General features: G+C 45.1%; 1 protein-coding gene across 4 annotated transcripts in view; it reads left to right on the top strand.

Moving 5' to 3' along the window:
* TMEM230 (transmembrane protein 230) overlaps window positions 1-19247 on the top strand; it is a 304580-nt gene that overhangs the window by 82580 nt on the left and 202753 nt on the right. The gene's annotated exons all lie outside the window — the stretch shown is intronic.

Genomic DNA, 19247 nt, shown 5'->3' with positions numbered 1-19247 from the left:
TGTGTGCATGGGCATCATCCTGCTAATGCAACCATCCTTTCTTATTGTTCGGCATGGTGTCCTTAGATGGAGAGGGATGTGCTATGACTCTGCACCTCTACAGGAAAGGGGTTGTGTTTACCAATGATGGTATGACATCTGAATCCTTTGCTATATAAGAAATGCCAGAGTGTATCTCGTACCTCGACCTGGAGTGTTAAGGAGCTTTCCAAGTTGGTGCAAGACACAGTGACTCACAAGACACTATAGCACACTCTGTTGGTTTGAAACCTTTCCCCCCCCCCTTTTTATCACAACTATTAACAAGGACTAAGTTGGAGAATAACTATAACAAATGTATACAGGTTCCCTTGATGATGATTGCACTTTTTGGTAATTCGTACACTGTCCCTGTCAAGTAACGTGCAAATTCAAAGCCCTTTGCCAGGACTACAAATCCCATGGTTCCTTGCAGAGTCTTGGGTCCAGCAAGGGTTTGATGGCTTGTATATCTGTTCCAGGGAAGACTGTCTTCCCAGCAAAGGGAAAGCCACTGGTGAGATAACGGGGGAGAGAATAAAACTGAAATCTATGCCAAACTTAATTACACTTCCCCAAAACAGTATCCAAAAGGTGTGTTCTGCATAATATGTAAAATTGAATAATGTCTAAAAGCTATAACTTGTTTATCCCCAACAGCCTTTCTCAGGTTTAACATTCAGGTGCATTTCCAATGGTCATTCCGAATGAAAGTTCCTCTCTTTAGTGCTGGATCAGATCTATCACCCAATGGATCAACCTCTTGGGGAACTATTTACAGCTGTAGCCAAAAAGAAGTTGCTTCTATTTCCATCAAAGATGGCCTAAAGGGAGGTCTTCCTGTGAGTAGTCATCCACTTGAGGTGGAATTAACTATCCTTTACTCTTCTGTCCCTAGTGGCAAAGGTGATTCACAAATTAAGATAAAGCCCATCATGCCAGCTCATTTTGGGAGCACTGACACATCCCAACAAGTACTGATTCGCAGACACTCTCCTTTTAGTGGAATTTCCATAGCTGCTTGCTCTTCAGCCTGACCTGATGTCTCAACAGGGACTGTTTTTTTCACTTTTCCCTACAATTGATGTCTTACTCTGTTCTGTACACATAGAAAGGGCATAGTCCGTCAAGGATAGTTTGTATGAAGCTTGCCAATGTAGCGGTGATCAAGTAACCAATGTATAATGGATTTTATACAGTGAGTCGGTTTGCTTATGTTGTGAGTTGTACTCTACACTGCTTAGATTTTCAGTATCTTATTAGTGCATTCTTTATGATAACTTAACACGATTTGAGACCACTACGGTGGTGAACTGGCACAGTATAAAAAAACATAACTCTTGTCCCTGTAGGTTGTCATGTACATACTTTATAAGATTTCTATTGTCATTCAATTAGAATGATGTTACCATCTGCCACGTAGTAAAAATATAAAACATAATTCACTTTTTTTCCCCATTGGGTCTATTAAATCAGTTAACAAGTTTGAGATGGGTATGAGATGCGTACAATTGTGAAAATCAGGGTAGTGTTTGGTACAGTGAATTATTTTAAATAAATGCAACACTTATGAGCTTATGTGAAGCCAATCTGAGTGAGTAAGGTTATTGCTCTGTGTCAGATCCTCCTTGTACCACACATGGATAGTGCCGATTGGCTATTGATAAACAGTCAATCTATTTAGATCACTGTGAGGTATTGTTACCTCAGCCTTCAGAAGTATACCTTCTCTCATGCTCTGTAATCTTTGGCCTTCAAGATCGACCTGTTGTTCTAAAACCCTTTAATAACGTGGTGCTATTCAAAAGCTCTTCATCTCGAAGCGTAATGTTTGGTGACTTTTTCTTGATTTATGTAGATGCATGTGTTTACCCTTATGTCCAGGATTGAAAGAGCATGTTTGATATGATGTGACTGGGTGTTTCACGGGTGAAGCGGGAGGCCAGGAGTGTAAGTTGTTTCAAAGGGTTTATTATTCAGGTGCATATCGGTTAATTAGCTTTTAGGATACCTGTAAACGGGAGACACCCACTTGCCACCTCATTTATGCACCTCTCAGCCCTGACTGACATTCGCATAGATCATTCATTCAAAGCACTCATCCCAAAGTTTTCGGAGCTGCGCATGTACACAGCATTCCTCAAAAGTCAATCTTCTTAATCATGGCCAGCGGGGCAAGCAAACTGGGCAAAACAGTTTTGCTTAGTATCAATCACAGTTGCAGAGTCAACACACTTCTTACTACAGAGATAATTAACAAAGATTCTTCTTCACAAGTCATGGTGATGAACAATTTCCAAATGATGACGTGCCGGGGGTATTCCTTAGGTTTCACTTCCTACACTTCGAAAGTCTGCCCCTCCCCCTAGGTTCAGGGCGGCTTGTCACCCACTACAATTTGCAGTAACTTGTTCTCTAGGATATTGTGTACCACACTCCTTTCTGGTGTTGAAGCGTTGCTTTTTTTTTGTCAAGTTGACCTTCTGGGATGTTAGTTGCTGACGTCTTCAGGCTCAAATACATTTACTCTCCTATGCATACCAATCTGTGTGCCCACAAACGTGATTTTGAGATTGAAGTTTACCGATTTGACATTGCTTTCTCTCATGGGCGAGATTGGTGGCCCGCTGGCCTCTGCTGCAATGTAGTTGTTCCTGCACCCCAAAAGCACTTGCCCTCACCTGCGCCTACAGTTTGGGCCATAGCGTTAGTACGTCTCGCACTGTCTTGCGTGGGTCAAATGTTCCATTATTTGTTCTGGGCCTGCTGTTCTGCAACAGCCGAGGCAATAAGTTGTGAACATCTTGGCATTTCAGCCGTGCCAGACTAGATTATGCTACTCCTGTGTCTGTTCTAAGGTACTGCTTTCCTGGTCCATGTTTCTTATCTAACTGGTACTTGGAATATTGCACATCACCTCCTCTTGGGTTTCTGTGGGTCTCACTCTCTATGTTCCCACTACTTTCTTTCAAGTTTGCCTCCTAGCCATTCTAGCTTGTTCAGCTATCACCAAATATTTTCTTTCCTGTCTCACTCTTGAACGACTCCCTTGCTACTCATCCCAGGTAGAACATATTTGCCTCCTCTTATTCTCTCACATCCGTCCCATGTTGTTTCTTTCTTGGTTGCCCTCCTGCATGATCATTTTCTTTTTGTGTTTCTCTGTCTTCCTCTTGTGGTCTTTTCTCCGTCTCCTCTTCTTCCATTTCTTCCTTTCTTCTCTTTGCTTCCTTTCTTCTCCTCGCTTTTCTGTTCCTTCCCCTTTTCATTTTCTGCTGTTCTCCACCTCTGCCCTTCCCAGTCCTGTCTCTCTACTCACTCTCCTCTTTTCCCATGCCTTTTTGTACTTACACTTTGTCCTTCCTTCCTTTGTACAGCCCTGTTCCTCTACCATACTGTGGCCCTGATTCATGGATTATTTGCTCCGAAAAAAAAAAAATGGATTTGTGCGCCATTCTTTTTTTTGGGCGCAAATAATCCATGTATCAGGGCCTTTGTTTCTTCCTTTCTCTCCACTCTCCCTCTTGGTACACCAACCGCACCCTCTTCTTTCTACAGTGTAGTCGCCTGCAATCTTTCCCCATCCTTCTTTTCTCCCCATTCTTTCACCATCTACCTGCGCCACTCCATACTTTGTTCTCGTATCCGCTCCTCCTTGTGTCCTCCTCTGCTCTCTCTTCAATAGCCCCCCCTGCGCTCCCTCATATCTTCTCTCTCCCTTTTTACATCCCTCAGCTGATCCTGCCACTTCCTTTCACGATCACTCTTCTCCCTCTGTTTATCCACCTTGTTCTGCTAAGCGACCACACCCTGCTCCCCATCCCTGGTCCCAACTTCCTCAGGTGATTGCCTGTGTCCAACGTTCGAATACCAGCTGTAAGGGTTGGTCCCTCATTCTTCCCTGTGGATCCAAAGGTCAATAGCAGGCTCCACCATCGTGCAGGAGGTTGAGTAACTTCCTCTTGGTGGCATGTCTGTGATTGACTGTTATTGCGGCAGTGCAATGACAATCGTCCTCACCAGCCTTGCTCGATGTCCCTGGTCCACCAGAACTCCAATGCCTCCTGGTCCCCTGACAGCCCACTGGCCTAGGAGAACACTAAGCTCCTCCCTCCAAGCTTTTGCAGTCACTCCATTCCTTGGAGCCATTCAACAGTCAGTCCCCATCCTGGGAAAACCAGCCCCTTCATCAGGTAACTAGATGGGTGCTAAGAAAACTATCCAGAGAACCCATCCAGGCCCCATCTGCAAGTCCCCTGCTATGTGGAAACCCACATCTCTTCCCTAGAAGACCTAAACGTTTTTATCCTGGTCACAGAATGATCTTTAAACTCTTCAGTCAGAATGGACTCCTCCCACTTTCATAATTGCATTAAATGATCCGATTCTGCCTCTGGGTAAATGAGTTAATCTCATTGGCATGGTTGTTTAGTTGATCACATTCTTTCCTTAATTTCTGATCTACCATAGTTCAGAACCAAAATCTTATCTTGTTCTCATCAGTCAGACATTTGGACTGGACTTCATTCTGTTTTTTTCTTGCAGAGTCTGGTGATCAAATGGCATTTCAAAGGGTCACCCATCTTTTTGCTAGTGTTAAAGCTGTCCCTATAGAGAGCCTCCATGGAAACACACTTTTGGAACCAAAATGCTGCATTTTCTGCCTTGGGCCATAACTGTCTTTGAGACAACGGTTTCTTTTGATTTGGAGATAGTTATTTCAGAAACGTTGTATATGATTGTTCTTCTGCTCGAAGCATATTCATGCTTTAGTTTCTGTGATCAGTTATCAATGAACAAACAAGTTAGCGCCATTGCCCCGCATCTGCATACAGCACCAAACTCATCAATGCCATAAAACCCTACCTCTCTAAACCCAACTGCCTCGCAATACCCAGAGCAACTATAGGTGCCAAACTAGACTATTGCAATGCTCTCCTAGCAGGCACCTCCTCCAAAAACGTACACAGACTACAAACTACACAAAACAACGCTCTTGGAGCTGATATGAACATCCCTAGAAGAGACCATGTCTCACAAGCTAGACAGTCAGTCAGCTTAATGGCTCCAGGTAAAAGACTGCATTACACTTAAAATCCTCACTATCACGCACAGATGCTCAATCACACAGCTCCCACATACCTATCGGAATCTGTATCCAGATCTGCCTCTGCACGCCCTATTAGAACACAGTTTCTGATGTTTGTTAATCTGCTTAGAATCACATTCTGTGCATAGTCCGACATCCAGTGGTCACTGCAGAGTATTGCATTTTGTTTTTCATAGTCGAAAAGGGGACGTCGACAAGGCATGTCTAACACTATCCCTATAGTGACGTGCAGTGTACCCACAATTCCTCACGCGTCGAGGTCCCTCAGATTGTTTTTTTTTCCGCCCAGATATTGGTCGCCTTTACGTGGATCTCCTCGAGAGAATTGCAAATATTCACTCGACCATTTGGTCGTTATTTAGAAATACTCACTCGACCTTTGGTCATTATTTAACATTACGTTCCTCCTTCGACGAAGCTGTTCTCCGCCGACAAGATTCGACGGCTGTGCCTTCGACAAAGGAGACCCTTGGGTGTCGCCGAACGCGTGGCCTGGCCTCGCCGGCCTCAAACAGTAGGGAGAGTGGGGTTGTGGGACATTTCTTGCTATCTCTTTAAGAATGCCTTTCTCTTTCCCCACCTTTTCCTTTGGGGTTGTTATCACTTCTGTCCGTTCGTTCAGCTGTGGAGAACACACCCTTTAGGTTTTGCCCGCGCTGCAAGGGCAAATTCACCTGGAAATACAAGCACAAACGGTGCAACCGTTGCTTGCTCCTCGACCACAAGGAAGATGGTTGTGCGGCCTGTAAGCTTCTTAAGTCCAAGACTTTAAAGGACTGCAGGGTCAAGAGGTGGGCAGCCTACTCCATGTCTAGGTCCGACTCCTCACCCGCCGCCGCCGAAAGTGGAGAGGAAAGTGATAACCCGACCTCCGCATCAGAGGTTGACCACCCCTCTAGGGAGAGGTCACGCTCCTCGTCGTCTGTCCCCGGCCCCGACAAGCTCGGCTCACGCCCTGCTTATGGGGATGAACACCCCAGCGACATAGACGCACACAAGCACTCACATAAGCACACAGCCCACGGCTCCTCGTTGAAGACGAAGAAGGCATTAGCGCCAACGGAGACGCAGGTCCTACCGGCGGCCTCCATGGACCATAAGGGTCCAAAGCCCCCCTCGCAACCGCAGATGCGACCAGCGACTGGGCTACCCCCAGATAAGGGCGCTATCACCAAACCGCCAGACGACGTGCCCCGCCAGCGAGCGCCCGTCGACGTAGAGGACACAACACCTGTAACGTCGAGGCCAGAGGAACCCTCGACAGACCATTTAGTCGTTGAGAGCCTGGCGCGTATTGTTTCCAACGATGGCCAGAGACGGACGGCGAAAGAGACGCTGAATACCGCTTGCAAGGCCAGGGAAACGCCGAAAGGGACGGAAGGAAGGCAGGAACCACCCCCTCTGTCAAAAGGGACTCCTAGCCTACTAGAAGGCTTTTCAGAAGGCGATTGGATCTTATTCCTTCGATGTTATGGGATAGGTCAAAGCGTTTACAGGCCGAAAGCCTTCCCTTTTCCCCCCCCAGACCGCTCTGGGCTACCACAAGGGACCTTAGAGAGACTCCAATTTTGCATGGACAAAATGGAGAATTTTAGATCTACCCAATACCTGCCCACACCCAAAAGACCAAGAGAGGAGCCTCAGGAGGATCCTGGGGCTAAATACCCTAGGCTGTTTAACCCCCCCCCACAGGGGGATGTAGAGTTTAATGACCTCACTGAAGAGGACTCCCACTTTCATGAAGATGAGGAGTTCTTATGTAACGAACAAGAACAAAACGTAGACCAGGAAGGTTTTGAGGATGACCCAGACATGGGTGATGGGGGTTTTGAAGAAGGTGCTTCACAGCCCTGGCAGTCCCCATCGGCTTCTACAGACCCCCGACGCCCTAAACCTGTCCCCTCCCAAAGACTCACCAATCAAGACTACGTCACCTATAGACGATCAACCTACCTTTTAATGCACTACTACGTAAAGCAGCAGCGCATTTCGAAATCGAGACTGGGGAAATTTCTCCTGACATAGACTTCGTTGAAAGGAGTATCAAGGAGAAAACCCCCCATCAGTCAAACCATTCCCCCTCCTTGCCTCAGTAAAGAGACGAATCATTCCTTCGCTATCTACACCTGCATTGGTCAGAGGGGTCAACCCAAGGATAGAAAAATGTAGTCCTTCTCCATCGGACCCGTTATACATCAGGGGCCACTCAGTAACGGACTCTCTAGTAGTAACTAATACAAGAAAAAGGGCAGGGGTCCCGCTATCAACCAGCGAGGCACCTCCAGATAAAGAAGGTAAAAAGCTGTATGCCCTAGGTAAAAGGATTACAGCCTCGGCAGCCTTTTCCACTAGCATTGCTAACAACAACTCCTCCTTACTGGCTAGTTATGCAGATGCCCAATGGAGCAAACTACGCAAAGACATTGAGGAGGTACCTGAACCCCTAAAAACTCAGCTTCTGGCCACGGTTACTGAGGGAAACCTAGTCAACCAGAGCATCATTAAGAATATAGATGCTGCATAAATATCTGGCCGTTCTCTAGTCCAAGGAATCCTCCTCAAACGTCATGTCTGGCTACGTAATTCGGGGCTTAAACCCAAAACAGAAGCATTTCTCATTAACAAACCAATAGAGGATGCCAACCTCTTTGGGAAGGTGGTGGATGACTCGCTAGAGACTGCAAAAAAAGAATTTGACACCATTAAGACCCTAAATCAGATTTCAAGGCCTCCCAACAAGCGAGGTTATGGAAACAGATGCTTTTTTCGAGGCCAACACCAACAACAACTTCAGCAGCAGTACTCTGCAGGCAACTGGTCCTCGAATCAAGGAACCAGTGGACCATACACCCAGAGAGGACAGCGTTGTGGCAAGGGAATAGGTCGGGGTTCCACCCCTAGAGGTTCCCAAGCCACCAACACCAAATGACCCGAAGATTCGGGTCCCCTCCCATGCATCACCGGTCGGGCGCCGACTAACATCCTTTCTTCCAGCATGGGAGGGAATAACATCAGACCGCTGGGTACTATCAACCATACCCCGCGATTACTGTATATAATTCAACCACTCCACGACATACAGACCCCCAAGGGGACGACGCCTGTCACCAGAACACCTCGCTGTCCTTCTTCCAGAAGTGGACCAGTTACTAGAAAAATGATCTATAGAGGTCGTGCCTCTATCACAGGTAACAGAAGGTATTTATTCAGTGTACGTACTTGTACCCAAAAAGGATTTAACTAGATCTGCGCCCAGCGAACAAATTTGTAAAACCTCAAAAATTTCGTATGGTGACATTACAGGAAGTAATCCCCCTATCCCCAAGGGGATTACATGATAACACTGGACATGAAAGATGCATACTTTCATATTTTAATGTTGCCAGCGCACAGAAAATACCTCTGGTTCATGATAGAGGGCAAACGCTACCACTTCAGAGTGCTACCCTTCGGCATAGCATCTGTGCCGAGGGTATTCCCGAAAGTACTGGCAGTGGCAGCGGCCCACCTGCGCAGGTTGTCCATCCCAGAGACTGCGCATGCGTCCAATGCAAGAGTGGCTCAACAGCCAGTGGTGTCAGGCCAGCGGACAATGGGACGATCTAGTGGTGGGCTCGCAGGCCTTGGTTCTCTCGCTACGGTGGTGGTCGAAGGAAAACCTTGTCATAGGGAAACCATTCGCCACCCCCGTAGTGGAGGCCACTCTAACCACAGACACAACCCTCACAGGATGGGGGGGGTGGGGCTCACCTATCCCATCAGACTGCATACAGAGTTTGGACTCCGAGCGTAGCATCCAAAGACATAAACTTGCTGGAACTGTTGGCGGTCTTCAAAGCACTGAAGGCTTTTCAGACACACCTGCAAGGGAAGACGGTGATGGTCCTCAGACAGCACCACAGCTATGTACTATCTGAACAAGCAAGGGGGCACTCTCTCCAGGACTGTCCAAGTTGTCCCAGTACATCTGGAAGTGGGCTCTCAAACACATGTTCCTGTTGTCACAACATGTACAAGGGGACCTCAATCTGCTAGCAGACAAACTCAGCAGAGACTTCTCTCTACCCGCAGAATACGAATGGCGGTTACAAGAAGACATCTTCTTCACACAATGGGGATTCCCAGAAATAGATCTGTTCGCAACTCTGGAGAACTCCCAATGCCAAGATTACGCCTCCAGGTACCCCCAGAACCAATCCATGGGGAACGGTCTATCGATACCATGGTCAGGGAAATTTGTTTACGCTTCCCTCCCCCCACCCCCCGACTCCCCTTCTCAACAAGATAGTGCACAAGATGCACCAGGAACCAGTCACCATGATACTAGTGGCCCCTATGTGGGCCCGGGAACCATGGTTCGCTCCCCTTATGGAGATGTCTCTGTCTCCACCGGTGAAACTACCCTGCCCGTACAACATGCTGTCACAGGACAAGGGCAAGACACTAGACCCATGCTCACAGACCATGAATTTAGCAGCATGGCTCCTGAGATCATAGAATTTGGTCATTTACAACTCCGGCAGAGATGCATGGATATTCTCAAGGAAGCTAGAAATCCTAACACCTGTTACTGTTACTCTAGCAAGTGGAAAAGATTCGTCATATGGTGTAGAAATAAGAGCATCAACCCGGTTGACTGCTCTCCCACACAAATTGTTCTCTACCTGACTCACCTACTAGACTCAGGTTGATTGTTTAATTCTATTAAGGTTAATTTGTTGCACTTTCAGCATACACCACTTCTCAACTTAGTGTCGTGGTGGAAAGTCCCAGTTATTAAGGCCTTCGTGGAAGGAGTTAAAAGAATACACCCTCCCATAGCTAACCCAGCTCCCGGATGGGACCTAAATGTGGTACTAACCAGGCTCATGGGCTCACCCTTTGAACCCATGCACAAAGCAACGCTTAAGGAACTCACCCTTAAAACTGCTTTTCTTATAGCTATCACCTCCATCAGGAGAGTAAGTGAACTACAAGCGCTATCTATTCTAGACCCCTTTGTAACAGTTCACAAAGATGAGGTGGTTCTACGCACACACCCTAGGTTTGCACCTAAATTCATTTCTAAGTTCCATGTGAACCAATCTATAGAACTACCAACGTTCTTTCAAAACCCTTCAAACTTGGGAGAAAAAAGCCTGCATACACTGGATGTGCGCAGGGCTGTTATGTTTTATATGGAAAGAACTAGACCACTGAGAAAGACTATTCAGTTGTTTGTCTCGGTGGCAGCAGGAAGAGAGGGCGATGCAGTTTCAAAATCCACTATATCTAGATGGATCGTACAATGCAGCACCCTCTGTTACACTCTTGCTAAGAGAGAACTACCCTTCAAGCCAAGAGCACACTCTACTCGAGGCACTGGGGCTTCCATAGCATTAATTGCAAATGTCCCTCTTGAGTGCATTTGCAAAGCGGCAACCTGAAGTTCTGTACACACCTTTACAAAACACTGTCTAGATGCCCACTCTAGATCTGATTCACAGGTGGGACAAGCAGTATTAAGACACCTTTTCTCTACTGTTCCTTCTCACAACACACCTCCAACTCCGGGTACTGCTCGCTAGTCTATGCACAGCATGTGATTCTAAGCAGATTAACAAACATCAGAAGACAATGCATTACTTACCGTAAAAGCATTTCTGATCGTTGTATCTGCTTAGATTCACATGCGCCCACCCTTCCTCCCCGCTCGGATGGAAGGAACATAGACATCCTTTTATCTCTCTTTTCTGTACTCACTCACGTCTATAAGGCTCCCTCAGGACAGAAAAAATACAGAGGAACCTCGACACATGAGGGTTTGTGGGTACACTGCACATCACTATAGGGATAGTGTTACAGACACGCCTTGTCAATGTCCCTTTTTCGACTACGAAAAACAAAATGCAATACTCTGCAGTGACTTTCTGGATGTCGGACTATGCACAGCATGTGAATCTAAGCAGATACAACCATCAGAAATGCTTTTACGGTAAGTAATGCATTGTCGTACCAACCAACTTCACATCCCTCGCATCCGCAGAGTCAAAGCCGGAGGGATAGGCTTCTCATACATAGCACCTAAACTGTGGAACTCTCTTCCCCACCACCCTTGGAGCTGAAACCTCCATCCACACCTTCCCTAAAAATCTCAAAACCACCCTCCTTAACTAACTCTCCTCCTCCCTCCCTCCCTCCCTCCCTCCCTCCCTCCCTCCACTCTCTTCTAACTATAGTGTAATATAATTGTAATGTAATTATGTATATTATAAATGTTCAATAAGTGTAAATGACAACTGTATATTGCTGCAACTAAGTATGTTCATTCTCTGTAACAAGTGGCACGATGCCTCAGGGCTGCTGCGCGCTATACAAATATGAATAAAATAAATAAATAGATAGAAAGAAGTACTTCCATACATAGCGCTCATTCTTACCTAAAGGTATTTCTTTGTTTCATGTTAACAAGGATATTTTCTCCTTTGAATTTTCGCCAAATATGGAAGAGCAGCTGAATGCCTCTGCAGAAAGTCCCGCCCCTATTCTGACGATATTTTGGAAACCGGAAATTGCGACATATGCAACTCCTGTAATGGTACCCATTACACGAAGAGCCTTTGAGACAAGGTAGCCACTGAGAAAGCCCTATGTGATGTATCGCCAAAGAGATGGTGGTCTCCTGAGGGAGGACCTTGAAGTGTCAAAAGGTGAAAAGAAGAGACTGGTGATGTCACAAGAGATGAGCGTGACGCACTGAGAAGGATGACTGTTGAAGACAAGGCATGCATCTTATGGAACTTGATGGCAAAGTAAAGAATTAATGTGCGGAATGAAGAGTGCACGTGTGAAGAAGCAATGCAGGAAATGCAACTCGTTTTATAACTGTACAGATGCTGTAACGCAAGTAGACTAATCGTAAAGGCTGGCTATACGTAGTGAATAGACTGCAGGTGGTGATATATATATATATATATATATATATATATATCTCTCATCTGGACATTCAGTGTCACAATTTTAGTAAGCTCAACGTTGAAAAAGGAGGATTGACAGCTGTGTGTGTCGCAGCAAGAAAATAAGGAGAGGCTCGAAGATGGATCAAATAAAGACTGCTTGGCCTGGTGTCAAAGGCGAAGGCAGCCAAAACTGGCATTACTGACGCCTAGAATAGGGGGTGTCACTGTGGTGGGAGGGAATCCTTTCACAGGTACAGGGGTATGCATGTATCCACAATAGGACAGGTCACAGGGCGACTTGTTGTGTTCAGTACTATCTGTGACATCAGACCCTCAAGAGGAACCAAGGGTTGATGTGACGGTGGGAAGCAAATCGTTTTCGTTTTTAGTAGACACTGGTGCAACTCGTTCATGTATACGAGAGGGAAAATATCGAATGTAGGGAAATGCCATAAATGCTCAAGGATTCTCTAGAGCTACGAGTAGAGTTTGTTTTACTGATGACTTTCCAGTCTCCATAGGAGTGTGTGATATGTCTGTTCCATTTTTGAATTCACAGCAGGCACCAGTTAATATTTTGGGAAGAGACTCGATAACAAAACTTAACATGACGATTTCTTTTACTGACTATGGTATAGTGTGCTCCCCTCCTGGGAATGGGGAGAATGGGGAGAATTTAGATTTGCATTTACAGGGCAAATGGCTCTGCGAGATGTGCCAATAGAACCGAAAGTTTTCCTTTATAGGGTGAACATTCTGTTAACGTGACTAGCTGGCTTAGTGGGAAGGACTATGAGGATACCTGATGAATTTTTGTTTAGACCACAGATACCTATGGACGAAGAGGGGGGACAGACTATTCCCCCTAGAATTGGATGTAGCCACAGTACGAGGGGGAAATGGCAATGCTTGAAGGAACAGTTGATGAGGGTCGGCCATGGAGAACAGTGATTGACATTGGGGAAGGGTGCAGATTGACTGACATCAGTGACAATTATATGTTTAGAGATGATCCATCAAATGATGAAGTGGTGTTCTTTATGAGCATTACATACTGGATCAGAATAGAGAAAAAGGAGATCCAATAGCGCATGCCGATACTGCGGCAGCATCCAACATTTTTTGACGAGGACTTGGAGAAAGTGGCAAGTGTTTTATGGACTAAAGGCCCTTATGATGTAGGCCTATTAAAAGGAGTAGTGGAGGTTAAAATAGAGCTGAAACCAGGAGCAATGTTACCTCGGGTAAGACAATGCCCAATGTCTTGAGGCAGATGAGGGCATTTTTGCTCAGCACTGATGGAGCAAGGTATTCTGGTACTGTCAGAATCATTGTGCAATACCTCGGTGTAACCTGTGAAGAAATCGAAGGGAGGGCCGTGGAGATTCATACAAGATATGAAACCGATTAAACCATTTTGTAGAGGCATAGTTTCCTTTAGTTCCTAATCCAGTGCCGATACGATGTAGTATCCCAGTAGGAGTGCGATATTTCACAGAGATTGATTTGAAAAATGCGTTTTTCTCAATCCCATTGCACAAAGACTCACAAGACTTGACTTTGTTTTCATTTCGTCAAATCCATCTGAAACACACGATGCTGCCTCAAGGGTTGTCATGGTCATGAAGTCAGGGGCACAGGCATGCAGGGGTCGCATGCACAGGAGACCTGGGTGGGCACTTTTGGTGCCAGGATCATAAACAAAAGTAAACAAGAACATCCATTTAACACCAAAAGTCTTTTATTATGCACATAGCAGTTCAGATACATTAACCTTGAACATTCCATCCATTAAGCAGGATGCATTAACCTTGAACATTCCATCCATTAAGCAGCCCCAAGTGTATTCATGGGTGTGGCTGCTAATGGATTGCCTTCGCACATGCTCACTCTCTAGGAGTGGCAGGGTGTGGCTTAGTAAGCCAGCCCTAATGGACGTGCCCATAATCTCAGCTATATAAGCTGCCCCGATCCTAAAGACAGACGCTTTGCGTTATTCTGCACTTGCAAGCAGCGTAACGCTCACCATCGCCTGAGGTCAGACTTACCTTTTGAAGATCCTGCTTCCTGGACATCCTGCTTCCTGCCAGCATACTTACCAACTGGGGGGAAGCTGTTCTTACCTTTACATCTTTTCAGCGATCCAAGTATTCATCTTTACACTTTCCGGAAAGCCGAAATCTTCATCTTGGCACCGCAGCACGACACGCTCCATCGTCGACAGCAGCACCTGCAAGGAAAAACAGAAGACCAGGTTAGACATCGAAAAAAACAGTCCATTGAAGGTTGTGCTTCGCGGTTGCATCAATTTTCCATGCGCCCCTGTCTCGCGTCTCACAGCTGCATTGAGGCTGCATTTCCACCTAAGGGAAGAAAACAGAAGAGAGACTTTATTGCGTGCATAAATAGGATCAACATATAAAGACATTAAAGAGACGAAAAGCATCACAAGCGCTCAAGAAAGACTTACCAATCATAAGGAGAAGCATAGTCGCAGCTGGACTAATCCTCATCAGGGATCAGTGAAGGAACTAGATCCCATTCGATGCATCCTTGCCAGAAGTAGCAGGACGGAGAGCTTATCTTTATAATTCACAGGTGAGCTTTATGGGTTGGCGTATGCTCACAGAAACCGTACTTTGGAGTGAAGGGATCTAGAGGTACAATAATCAGATTGGCGCACTCTTATCTATACCCAGGAGCAGTATCACCACGTACCACTGCTCACAGCTTTTCTACTGAGAGAGAGTCCTGAAAGGGGTGATTCAAGTTCAGGGAGGCCTGCAACCATGCCCCAACGTCTCCGCAGGGATCAGGTGAGCGTAACAAGGGTACTGTGAGTCTCCCATCGATCTTTAATAGAGTCCTACAGATGGACCTTGCCAATATTGATTTGAAAAGCACTGTGATACAGTACCTAGATGACTTTCTGATTTGTAGAACATCAGAAGATGAGTGCAGACAAGCTTCAATTCAGCTAATGAATATTGTAGCAGACAAGGGATACAAGGTAGACAAGGAGAAGCTACAGTATTGTCAAGAAGAAGTGTTGTACATGCGCCAGTTGATTTTGCATGTGTGAAAGAACGTAAACCTGAAAAGAGCTGAAGCAATCATAAAAACTGCAAAACCGCACACAGTGAAGCAGCTGCAACAGTTTTTTGGACTATGCAATTATGTGAGAGAGTGAGTGTTTGACTATAGTTCATACACAAGACTCCTTTTTGCAGGCTTTAATGAAAGCACAGGTGAATAAGGAGAAAATAGAATGAACTGAGGAAATGGAAGAGTTGAAGAAAGCAATTTGCACAGCTCCTGTTTTAGGAATTCCCAATTATGTTTTTCTTATTTTCACACACAAATGGGCCAGTTATGACAGCAGTACTTAAACAGAGGACTACATTGGGGTACAAACCTCTGGCATATTAGAGTGGGATTTTAGACCCAGTTATGAAAGGGCATTTTCCTTGCGAACAGTCATTGGCAGCCGCCACGTTCACAATTGAGAGATCTACAAGCATGGTAATGGGTTGTTCTATGACACTTTTTGTGCAGCATGCTTTGTTTGACATTTTGGAGAAACCTAAGGGTACATTGACATCTCAGAGAGATTCTGAATATGAAGTAATCATATCAAACCCAGCAATTAAAATTGTTAAATGTAAAATAGTGAATCCTGCCACCTTTGTATCTGAGCCACTGACAGAGGGCTAGCATGTGTATGACTGCGCAGACTATGTAGAGTTTTATGATGATCTACCACGCGTAAAAGAAAATGCATTGTCGGCAGGGGAAATTCTCTTTATTCATTGTTTGATTGTTCTTCGAAAATGTATCAACCTGTAATGCTCACCTGGTCTCAGGGGACTTTTAGGCACGGTTGCAGACCATGCAGGTCTAGCATGTGGGAAAAGGGGGGGCTACCTCCGCGCAGACGCCACTCCAGTGCAGCATGTATCATTATTGGACAGACTTATTAAGGCACTGCAACTCCCAGTAGCCATAGCAATAGTTAAATGCGCAGTGCATACTAGGCAAACTGACTTTCTCTTGCATGAACGAAGCCGAAGAGGCCGAAAGTGTTGCGTGTTCACCAGATATTTCAAGTTTTGATACTCCAGATGTTAAGGAGAAGGTAGTTACTATTCTGGTAGTGAATGAAGGATTTAATCATTTACAAAGAGCCCAGTTGGTGGTGGTTCAAGGCAGTGCACCACAGGAAGAGCAAGAATTATGGAAACAAATGGGGTGTTCGTTATCCCCCACAGAAACATTATGGCAGCAGGACAGTACTGGAAAGCCAGTAATGCCGGTAGCCTTGTTAATGGTACCGCTTGAACAACTGCGCTACCTTGCGCATGTAACTAGGGAAAGTCTTGCTGCAACAATTGCATTGTATGTCAAAGGTTTACCGCTGGGCATACACTGCGAACGATTTGAGGAGTTATTCCTCGACCGAATTGTCCTTTTCAGCATTTACATATCGATTTATGTTGATATGCTGCAAGTATGCAATGGATACAGGTATCTGATAGTGGCAGTGTGTCCCTTCTCCAGGTGGATCTAAGCAGGTACGTGTACACACCCTGATTTAGTACATGAAGTCTTTTCAAGATGGGGAGTGTGTGAGGTGCTCAGATCCGATAATGGGCCACATTTTGTTAATGAAGTATTCAAACAAATAGGATTATTGCTGAATATTAAGCACAAGTTTTCTTCTGCTTATCACCCACAAGCAAATGTGATATGTGAGAGACTCAACGGCCTTCTAAAAGAAAGAGTCGCCAATCTTAAATTGACAACAAAAAAGGGATGGCTATATTGTCTACCCCTAGCTCTGTATGCCCGAAGGAATCTGCCTGGTTTTGACCACCAACTCACACCCCACAAGCTAGTGACAGGAAAACAAATGAGAATGCCTTTAACTCCTCCATCGAGGAGTAGAAGTGATGCCCAGAGCACTGCGAAAATGTTAGGAAATTAATTAATTGAATATTTGACATGTATGACCGTTAGTATCTGTCATTTCAGATCAACTCAAGCGTCTGGGGGGTCGGTCTCAGAACACAGATGAAAACCATTCAGCAACCAGATTTATTATCTACACCTAAACTATTTGCTGGCGATAGAGTGCTGATTCGTAACTTTACTAGAAAGTGGCATGAGCCAAGATTTGTCGGACCATACATTGTGGAGGACATAACTCCCTCAGCAGTAAATGTTGAAGGCAGACGAGCTTGGATTCTTCTCAACTACGTTGAGACTGTCGCACCCCCAACGATTGATCCAGAAGCAAGACCAGAAGAATTATTTCAACGTGTGCCGACTCGATCGATGACAAGAAGGACGATAAACCAATGGATTGACTGATAAATGCAGATTTACGTTTGCACTGTGGTTCTCACTGGACACTCGTTGTAGATATTATGGCGGACGTGCAAAATCATTTCCTGAGCCACAGAGTTCTTTAAAATTGAACTTTAGAAAGTCGTTGATGCATTGCAAATATGCCTGAACTGGATTTCAGTTTTGATAATTGGAAAAGGGAGCAGTACCTCGATTCGTTCCTTACAGAATATTTGTTTGACTGAGTTTATGGTTCTCCCCAAAAGTAATGTGCATCACATTGTACTTGATATTTTTGTGTTTATTCTTCGGGCTTATTCTGCACTTGTTAGAAGAGATGCGGATATATATATATCAATCGTACAAGAGCTACTGCAAATAACAAATATATTAGTTTCCGAAGTAGTGTTTTTCCTTCCTTAACTGAATATAAGCAAACATGAGGAATCCTGAAAATGGTACGATTTCAGAGAATGAGCAAGCGCGAGAAATTCCAGAATGCCATAAATGGTGTGGGTTAATATTCTGGTGTATAATATATGCATGTGCAGTATCTAGCTTTGTCTTCCCGTTTCTTTTGGTTCACATTTCTTTATTTTATTGGTCCAAGAAAATCAGGAGTTCCTTTGATTCTCCCCACTTCAGTAACTCGTGTAGACTTGCCCATTACTGATGAGCCTAGGTCTCGATTGTTTTCTGCCCAGAACAGAGCTGCTTTAGAGTTGTTTCCATGGTCTGCAGCCATTATGTTGGGAAGACACAGGATAAGTGCAGAGGAATATGATGATGAGAGTGACACATATTTAGACAGTACAGTACAGCACATTTAGGTAATAACATGTGGTACCAGCACATGAAAAATATGGGTGAAATAACTTCGAAGGAGAGTTGCTATGTTTGTGCTCTCATACCTTATGCTGTGGGGATCTCTAAGATCTTCATAGCTACAGAAGTACCGGTGCAGAAAGCTCATTACCCAACGCATCTTGCACTCTGCCAGACACGAGGACAGTTCCAGGGTTGAACAGCATCCTTGATTATGGGTGACTGAAAAGACATCTCAAAGAGAAGATAAAGATAACTATGTACAAGATCTGAAGACAAGCGACCAGAAACGCAGAGTATAGTGATAAGATATGAACAGCCTGGAATGAACGGATCAGGAATCGGAAGATAAGAAAACAAGATGCTAGATTGTCACTGCAAGAATCAAGAAGAGATGCATAGATGTAAGGAAAGAGGTCAATTGCATATTAAGGGAACAGTGTTAACTCCGGAAGGATGGGTGGAAGGCCTGATTGTGTGAAAAGCAGCAGCAATAACGGGATATTATGAGCCAGTTATAGATACTGCAGAGAATTAATGCAAGCACCACTTGCTTAAAATTGTGAAGCTGTTGACATTGGTCAACGATAAACGAGGACCGTTGCAGATAGTGCCTCTGGCCATTGCAGCGCTGTGTTTCAGAAACCATGGTACAAGAAAAGTTGGAGTAAATCCTCAGTGTGGCCGAATTTTGGATGTACCAGGCATGGAGGATGAAACAGTAGTTCTGATGGACCACTACTGGGCCTGTGGGTCCAGAGTTTACATGAAGGTGACCAAGCATTGGGGAGGGATGTGTTCTTTAGTGCTTATTCACGTTCCAGCATTAGTGATTCCAAAAAGTGACTTGAATATTAGAGTTTCCAAAAGCAGATGCCCTTTTGAGGAAGAGAAGATCACTTGAATTCCTCAACCGGACAAGGAGGGAGAATTACTTTTCAGCAAAATCAATAGACTCAACCAATGCCATTCCATATGAGTACAGGTTGTTCAGCCAGACTTCAGCGATA

The sequence above is a fragment of the Ambystoma mexicanum genome, chromosome 10 (assembly GCF_040938575.1).
Source record: "Ambystoma mexicanum isolate Mex_15411 chromosome 10, UKY_AmexF1_1, whole genome shotgun sequence".
Taxonomy (NCBI): domain Eukaryota; kingdom Metazoa; phylum Chordata; class Amphibia; order Caudata; family Ambystomatidae; genus Ambystoma; species Ambystoma mexicanum.
This window is presented reverse-complemented; position numbering and strand designations above follow the sequence as displayed.